Below are 9,975 nucleotides of genomic sequence, written 5' to 3' on the forward strand. Positions count from 1 at the left end.
CACGTAGGTACACCGATACATTTTGTCTTATTTTTAATTCGATATGTTCCATAAAACAAACTAATCGCTGAATTAAAACTAATCAGTGTTCACCGAAAAAAATTAATTGCTGAAATTATTTTTCACCGTACGCTGCTTTGCGCGGGTAAACAACTAGTATATTCAATATACAATATGAAATTTTCCAAATTAAAGAATTTTAATATACAATATAAAAAATCAAACTTGTAATTTTATGAAACAAATTTTTTTATATAGATTTATAATTATAGTTTAATATAAAATAAAATATAGATTAAAACTATATCCATTTTTTTGCAGTATGACTGTGGGGTTCTTTGATAAAAACACATTACTTAAACTTTTATGTAGACTTTAAAACATTATTCATTATATTGACTTCTAAAATAATACCAATCATATTTTTTTACTACAACACCTTTTCTTCTCACACATTCTTCGACACGTATCAATAATTGGGAAGCACATTTTTGCGTCATCGCAACAACAAAATTGTTTACCATCTTTCGATGCTGAACTATGGTAATCGCAAGGTTCAATTGAGATACCGACAGTTTTAATGTTATTCATTTCAATTTTGCCACCTATAAATTCAAAACAAAAATATTTCTTAAAATATCCATCAAAAATAATGAAATCATGTGTAAAATAAAGATATAAAACCTTACATTCATGAAAAACAGACAATATGAGAAAGCTTACACACAAGATGATCATATATTTAGCTACAAGTTTGACCATAATTTCGTTTACTCTTGTAGTAAATTAACTTCTTTAAAAGAGAAAGAGAGATGAAGATGATATAATATACAACAAATTAGACATACATATATTTATAGGCACATTTGGAATGTTAAGTTATTGTCTAGTTTATAATTTTATTATAGCTAATTAACTTATTTAATTAACTTCAAGAAATAAATTCATTTGTTTTATTCACCAAAAAATATTCCAATAAAAGACTTCTTAATATATATATATATATATATATATATATATATATATATATATATATATATATATATATATATATATATATATATATATATATATATATATATATATATATATATATATATATATGGAAGATTACAATAAAGTCCCTACATATTGGCCTCATAATCGATTTAGTCCCTATATATATTTTTTATTCAATTAAGTCCCAAAAACCGGTAAACGTATTCAATTTAACCCCTTGTCCTGGTCAACAGGTCATCCAACTTTTGAAAATTACATTTTTGGCCCATATTTCAAAATTTATTACAAATTTGATCCAAAATTTACACTTTTGGTCTAAATTTAAATTTTTTTTTCACAAATTTGGTCCACAATATACCCTTTTGACCCAAATTTTAGAATTTTGTTATGAATTTATCCTAATTTTAGTTATTTTTACAACTTTTTTTCTTCAAAAAAAAATTTGAATGTTTTTTCTTTATGAATTCGAATGTTCTACGTTTGGAAGCATAGTAATTAATAATAATAAAAAAAAACTGTAATCTTTTTAGTTATATTTAACATTAAAAATAGATGTTCAATACTTTCAAACTTATACCAATGAGTTTTATTAATATTTTCTTTTTTAACTTGTTTAATATGTTAAACAATATATATTTTTTGTTCTATGTTCAGCATAAAAACATATGATAAATAAAGAAAAAGTTAAATGCAAGAAATAATAGTGTGCTTAATTTCATTGATTTTTATTATAGCATTGTATTTTGAACAACCTACCTAACTATAAACCAAATACAAATAATTTTTTTTTTAAAGTACAACGAAGATATTAAAGCATAACATCATTAGGTAGACTTTTTAAAGTACGTTGTCTTAGTTAATATCTCAATAAATAAAGTGAGTCATATTTATAAACATTTCAAAGTTTATCAATAGTGTTGCTAGGTTTACAAATGTCACAGTTTTATGTATTGTTGACATGGTACATTTTGACGGTTTCTAAAGCATTTTCAATAACATAAGATATTAACTATGCTTCTTTTTGTCTGTAAAAACAATGTTTTTTGTGTGTTATAGTGCTACGATGACATTTTTATACTGCTACATTGACATAAATGGCTTATTGTTAGCACCAATGTGCTTATCAGTCCTTTTTGGCTCTTAAACTTAATAGTATACTTCAAAAAAAATGATACTAAAAGTTGGTTTTCACTAATTTAAGTCTCTTTATTGTGTGAAAATAATGTTTATTTGTGTGATAACAATGCCACAACATGATAGATCTATTGTTAGCACTATGTAACTGTCATTTTAATGTAAATTATTATATTTTGTACCTAAATTCATAGTACACTTCAAAAATAATAGAAGATAAAGACGAGTACATTTTTTTAAAGAAAAAAAGTTGTAAAAATAACTAAAACTAGGATGAATTCCTAACAAAATTCTAAAATATGGGCCAAAAGGGTATATTTTAGACCAATTTTGTAAAAAAAAAAAAAAAATTTGGGCGAAAGTGTAAATTTTGGACCAAATTTGTAATAAATTTTGAAATCTTGGCCAAAAATGTAATTTTTGAAAGTTGGATGACCTGTTGACCGGGTCAAGGGGTTAAATTGAATACGATTACCGGTTTTTGGGACTTAATTGAATAAAAAATATATATAGGGACTAAATCGATTATGAGGCCAATATGTAGGGACTTTATTCAAGTTTTCCATATATATATATATATATATATATATATATATATATATATATATATATATATATATATATATATATATATATATATATATATATATATATATATATATATATATATATATATATAGTTGTTGGCAGGAAGTTAAGAAGTCTTTTATTGGAATAGTTTTTTGACAAACAAAATAAATTAATCACTAGATAAATAAAAATAACATAATTCATAAAAATATCCTGAAAAATATATCAATAACTCATTTTAATTATGCCTTTGTTGATGTTTACTAAATTTTTCATAAAAGTAAAATTTTCCTTGATTTACTAAAAGATGAATCATAAAGTGTTTTTTTTGACATTTTTTTTCTTATGAATCATTTTACTTTTGAATAATCTAATGATTCATTTTGTTTGTTTACCATATATATATATATATATATATATATATATATAGGGGATAGGGAATATACATTACAGCCCATCTAAGCTTAAGTACTAAACCTCTAAAATATATCATTTTAACTTGCTAAATATACCCGGTTTGGTTTCACTTGGTAAATATATACTCCTCCATAACATTTTTTTTCTTTTAGTACCGTTTTACCATCTCTGTTTTCTTTCGTCGATTATCGTTTATTACCTCACCCAAGTAAACACTACAAAAACCTAAACCATAACCCTAAACCTTAAACCTAAACCCTAAACCCCAAACCCTTAACCCTAAACCTAATTGTATCGATCTTTAATTTACATTTTCAAGTATTAATCGTGAATCCATTAACCGTAATCTTTATATAGTAAATTAATGTATTTTCAAGAGGTTTAGTATCTAAGCTTAGGTGCGGCTGCAATGTATATTCCCTTTTCCCATATATATATATATATATATATATATATATATATATATATATATATATATATATATATATATATATATATATATTCGGTATAACTATTTTAAGTACGTAAATATAGAATGAAAATGTACAACGATGTGTATATGTGTGCAACATACATGCTAGATACATGGAAATGTCGTATGTGGTCTTTCTCTCTTTCCCAAACATTCAATAAAACTAGTTGGTAGTAGGATGTAGTTTGTAGTTTGTGGTTAGTAGCATTTTGATAAATGCTACGTGAAGTTGTTATACACAATATGTATATATATATATATATATATATATATATATATATATATATATATATATATATATATATATATATATATATATATATATATATATATATCTTTAGTATCTATTTTTTTTATATTACATGCAATGTGTATATTATATAAGTGAGTATTTCTATATAAATAATGGAAAAATAAAAAGAAAAACCATTATACTTAATATTTAACGAAAAGAATAAAAAATAAGCCGTATATTATAGGTTGTTGAAGAGACGGAAAACCCTGAAAACGTCTTGTACAAGTGAATTTAATATACAAAGTTCCTTAAACACATCTTTTTCATGATTTATATGAAACTATCATATGAAATTGAATTAGTTATTTGGAGTATCCCACGATTTGTGCTCTAAACATAATTTCTCTAGCATCAAATACAATAATTCAATCTAAGTGTCAAACCTAGCAACAATTTACCTTTTTAATTTTTATTCATAAGTATAAAATGGTTCATAAAATCATTTATTTGTCTGTTTGGAATATTTTAGAGAAAACACGAATTACTTTTGATATATAATTTCTTTTGAGTGTCATATATAAATCGTTTTTTTAACTATTACTTTTTTGGGTACATGTCTATGGAGCATATAATAGAGTCTATGGATGAAGCTTTTCATTATACTCATCCGGACATAACGGGGTCCTACCTTGATTTTGTGGCCTTGAAACACTACACAAGCAAGTAAGATCTGCAAAAAATCAAACCTAGTCTGCCACCAAACAACCCACAACTACTACCTTCATCACATCTACCCACTAGCTCTGTCACAACCACCTCCTCCGCTACCAGCCACCGTAATAATAGATGATTAATCACTTTGTGAACGCACATATATGTATAATCATTTATGATTAGGTATATATGTATTAACATGCATAATGATATATGATTATACATCTCCATCATATAATCGTTTATGATTAGACATATCTCGTCGTATTGGTACACTAGAGCGTTAAAAAGGCAAATGAGAAATATGTAACCTACGTTGAATCTTAAGATATATACTTTTTAGAATCTCAATGAAACTGTCATATATATATATATATATATATATATATATATATATATATATATATATATATATATATATATATATATATATATATATATATATATATATATATATATATATATATATATGAAAAAGTGAATATGAGGTCGTCATGTATATATGCTTATATATAGACCTTATTAGACATGCACAAAGACCCGATCCGATCCGATCCGATCCGGATCCGAATCCGATCCGGTTTGATGACGACACACCCAATCCGATTCGGCATTAAATCCGAACCGGTTTCAAACCGGGTTTGACCGGATTTGACCGGTTTTCCGAGCCCCCAATCCGATTCGGTTTAATCCGATCCGGATCCGATCCGATCCGAAATCCGATCCGATTTTCTTTTTTTCTTTTTTTTTTTTTTTTTAAATACACATTTTTTGGACTTCAAATATAACACAAAATGCAACATGGGTACATTAAAATAGTTAAAACATACATCAAACGTCGAATTAGAAAGAGTTTTTAAACTAGTTAAATAATAATAATAATAATAAAGTGGCGTTATAACATCTAGCCAAATGGAAATAGTTTTTGTGGTCTTCCACTTCGTGTCGCCTTCCTTTAATTATTCTTCAACCGCCACGCATGTAACTAGGGGTCTCATCAATGCCATATTCTTCATCCCCGTCTTCATCTTCGACTTCATCGTCATCGTCTTCGTCTTCCGGAGGTGTTGATAAGCCTTGTGCATATTCTTCATCCATGATCTCCGGTTCAACATTTTGTGATAGTGGGCCTTCTAGTGATGCCAAGTGTTGTATACGTTCCACAGAATCCAAGTAATCCTTCAAGCAAACGCAAACCTCTACCGCAACCGGGGTAAGATTCGTCCTCAACTTTGATAAAACTCTTCCACTAAAAGAAAAAGCGGATTCCGAAGCTACCGTGGAAGCTTGGACGGTTAGTAAATCACGGGCCATGACGGAGAGAATAGGAAATTGTGCTTCCTTTTCTCTCCACCAAGCCAAAAGATCCAAATTTTTAAATTGTGGTGCACTCATGAATTTTAAAAAGTTTGAACCCATATAAATTCCAAGTTCACTACTAGGCGTTAATGTGCGTGCTCTTTTGTTTTGCTCCTCCAAAAGGTAGTTATAGAGGTCGATATGAAAATCCGTTCGACCCCCACCACTACCCGATGCACCGCTAGTAGAGTCGGCTACACTTGCAAAAGTGTTTGACATATTGCCATATTTTGTAGCGTAAATGTCAAACAAATTAGTAAAAGTATCATTAAAAATGTTTATTTGGTTACGGATGTAGTTTGAGTTATCTTTGTGCAAATTTAAAGACATAGCAATTTTGGTAATCAAAGCCTCTACACCCGTAACATTGATACATGGGTTTAATGCTGCGGCGCAAGTAAAAAGTGGTGGCATTTCTTTGAAATATTTGACTAGTTTTTGTCTCATTGGTCTCGTAACCAAAACAAATATTTCACTTCTTTGTTCAAAACGTTCCAATTGTGCGGACATCAACCATAATTCATTTAGTAACAACGGACTTGTAGGGTAATACACACCCGATAGAAAAGTGGTTGATTGTTTAAAAACTTTTAACATTTCCACAAACTCTTCCATCAAATCCCAATCATAATCCGAAACCGGGTTTTTTCCTTTTGAAATTGTGTCGTAAAATAATTGCAAAGCGATTCTTTGACGTGTCAAACTTTCAAACATCATGCATGTTGAACTCCATCTAGTGTCACAATCCCAATGAGGACTATATGGAGTTACGTTAATGGAAATGGCAAACTTTCGATATTTTTCCATTGTAGCTTTATGTCTTCCAAAAACTCTAGTTAACACAGTTTTGAATTTTTCAATCGTCGAATCTATCATTTTTAAACCATCTTGTACCGCAAGATTAATAATGTGACAAACACATCTAGTATGAAAAAACGAGCCATCCAAAATAGGTTTATATTTTGCAATTAATCTTTTTGCCGCTGCGGTATTGTTACGTGCATTGTCAAACGAAATAGAGAAGATTTTGTCGCGTAAATTATAAGTCTCTATAACGCTTACTAAAATTGCAAATAATCTTGCCCCCGTGTGAGGATGCGCAAAAAGTTCAAAAGCAATAACTCGTTTGTTCATTACCCAAGTAGAGGGATCTATCCAATGTGCCGTGACACAAAGGTAGCTTTTGGGACAACTACCGGCGGAGGACCAAACGTCACAGGTTAAAGAAACACCGGTTTTTATATTTAAAAATCCCAATTGCATATCTTTTTTGGCTATATCCCAATACTTTAAAGCATCACGTCTAAGAGAAGTGCGACTTACTTGCCGGTATTGCGGTTGCATTTTTTCCCGCAAAATCCTTGTTAATCGTGGGTTGTCGAAGTGGTTGAAAGGATAGCCCTCTTGAATCACGAACTTGCAAAAGCTTTCACGAAGGTCATCATTGTTGTAAATGAAGATCGACCCGTCGGGAGTAATATTTGGTTGACTTGGATCGCTTTGACCTTTTACAGCCGGACAAGTTTTTGTTGTATGACTCCTTAACGTGCTATTGCCATCTTTTCCCAAAAACATTCCGCACTTCTTGCATCTCGCTTTTTCCTTCCCGTTCGACAACAAACACAAATCGTAATGTTCCCACACTTCTTTACTCCGAGTGGTTGGTATGATTTTAACCACCGTTGCATCCGAATCTTGACCCGCGGTTGAATTTCTCGAGCTCATTTTTTTGAGTATTATGAGAATAAGTAGTAAATTTTTTGTGTAAAATTGAAATGTAGCAAATGAAAGGTATATATAGGTGTTTAGAAATGCCAAAAAGTCAAAAAAAGTCAAAGTAGCCGTTTTTTTTAAGTTCCAACGGCTAGTTTTTTTTTTATAAAAAAAAAAAAAAAAAAAAATTTGAAAATTCCCGTTTTTTAACGGTAACAAAAAAACCGGTTTCAAACCGGTTTTGGATCCGGTTCCTTCAAAATCCGGTTCTCGATCCGGTGGTCAAATCCGATTCGCATTCGAAGTCTCGATCCGGTTTCAAACCGGTGGCCGGTTCAATCCGATCCGGTTCGGTCAAAACCGGTTTTGACCAAATCCGGTTTTCGGATCGGATCGGATCCTAAAGCCCAATCCGGTTTTTGTGTGCATGTCTAGACCTTATCAAAACTACATAGTTTTGATTAAATTCTCGAAAAATTAACTTGTTATCTTCTCGTATTTATTCTTCACCATATTAGATATATTTTAGGGAAAATGTCACTGTAGCCCCACTAACTTACAAGTTTTGGTTTAAAAGATCCCTTATTTTATTTTTTGGCTTTAGAAGGGCATAAACTAACATTTAACCGGCTAATTTGGCCATTTTTTATAAAGTGAAGGGGTCACCCGGTGACCCCAATCCCATTCAGCATTATTTCTTGGACATGTCATTAAAAGAAAGCCAGGTCATTAAATTAAATCATATGCCACGTGTTAGTGTATCGATAAATGACACCAACCCTTCCTCTCTAAGTAATTTTCGTCTTTAATCGGTTTCATCTACCAATATCTCCTTTTTCTTCTACTGTTCATCCGAAAATCAAACCTGGATTTTTTCTATGGCCGTCTACATGAAGATAGATCTTCATTTTGCTGGTTTGTTTACGAGGTATCCAGTGATCAGTTACTCATATTGAGTGGAACAAAGGTTTGAGGATGTGGATTTTGCTGGAATGGACAAAAACGAATTTCTAGTGTTCATTCAGAGATTCACAAACGAGACATGTGTTGATGTGTACTTTTGCATGCCTGATATTGAGCTCCCTAAAGGACCGAGGATAATAGCAACTGAGAAAGACTAGCGGGAGTTTATCGAAGTAGGGTATGATTCTGGTTGTGTAATTTCTGTGTACATGGATCATGTTGGTGTTCATGTTCATTAATGGATTGTTGATGAGATGGCTGAAGTATGCACCCCCGAGCACAAGTTTTCTGGTGTAGGTGAAGTAGTAGAAGAGTTGCATGTTGAGATAGAAGGAGGCATGCAAGGTGATTTGGATGATAACAGTCACACCCCAAAACCAGAACGACGGAAACGCTCTGGGGTGGATGACGTCATGTCAAGTATCACAACATATGCAGTACAGTAATCAAAGTACAACAACCATTGCATTAATAATAATAGTTTTACATAGTTTACATTGTATAGAATCATTAAAGTAATACAGAAACTAGTATAGATACAGCGTGGCACAAAACCGTCTTCAACAGAAGCTCCTGGAATGTACCTATCTAATGCTGACCTGAGAATACAAGTTATTTGAAAAACGAGTATCAGCATTTTTACAAATGCTGGTGAGTTCATAAGTATTTAGTGTCATTTTATACAAAAAAAACTTTATATAAGTAGTAGTTTTCAAGTATACAGTGAAATAGAGTCCTTTCCAGAAAATCCTATATTTTCTGATTAAAAAGCAGTCTTCTACCAAGACTGGTTAGAGTTATGTGGTAAAAAGTAGTTTTCCCTTAAACACTTTCATTATCAAAATACGGGATTTGCTTTTTAAGAAAATCGGAGAATATCAGGGAAAATAACATATGCCTTAGCAGTGAGGACTGCTGACTAAGGCAAAAGAAGCATAGACTTCAGGAGGGTATCGAATGAACGTTATGCCTGGATCAGTCTAACAAAAGGAGCACAGACCCCAGACAGTATCAAATGAAAGATACAGCTAATAAGGTCTAAACAGAGAATACAGACCCCAGACAGTATCAAATGAAAGATACAGCTAGCAAGGTCTAAAATAGAGAATACAATACCCTAGACAGTATCAAATGAAAGATACAACTAGCAAGGTCTAAACTAGAGACAGACCCTAGACAGTATCAAATGAAAGATACAACTAGTAAGGTCCAATACAGTGAACACAGTGTATATAGTGAAATACTGTGTATAAAACCCGTTACCTTAAAGCCATGAATTATAAGGTAACCCCGAGATACTCGTAACCATACTGATCGACACCAGAGAGTCTTGACGCCCTGCAAGCGTTGGTATAATTATGACATTTGTCACCCCTTGGCTTGGTAGGCCGTGGACTGT

General features: G+C 31.0%; 1 long non-coding RNA gene across 1 annotated transcript; it reads right to left on the minus strand.

Moving 5' to 3' along the window:
- Positions 1–334: 334 nt before the first annotated feature.
- On the minus strand, positions 335–812 carry LOC145034019 (uncharacterized). The gene is made up of 2 exons (XR_013677833.1): positions 690–812; positions 335–605 (listed from the first exon to the last, which is right to left on the minus strand). It is a non-coding gene; the product is annotated as an uncharacterized LOC145034019 (long non-coding RNA).
- Between the last annotated feature and the right edge of the window lie 9,163 nt (positions 813–9,975).

This window comes from Lactuca saligna, chromosome 3, assembly GCF_052625555.1.
Source record: "Lactuca saligna cultivar CGN05327 chromosome 3, ASM5262555v1, whole genome shotgun sequence".
NCBI lineage: Eukaryota > Viridiplantae > Streptophyta > Magnoliopsida > Asterales > Asteraceae > Lactuca > Lactuca saligna.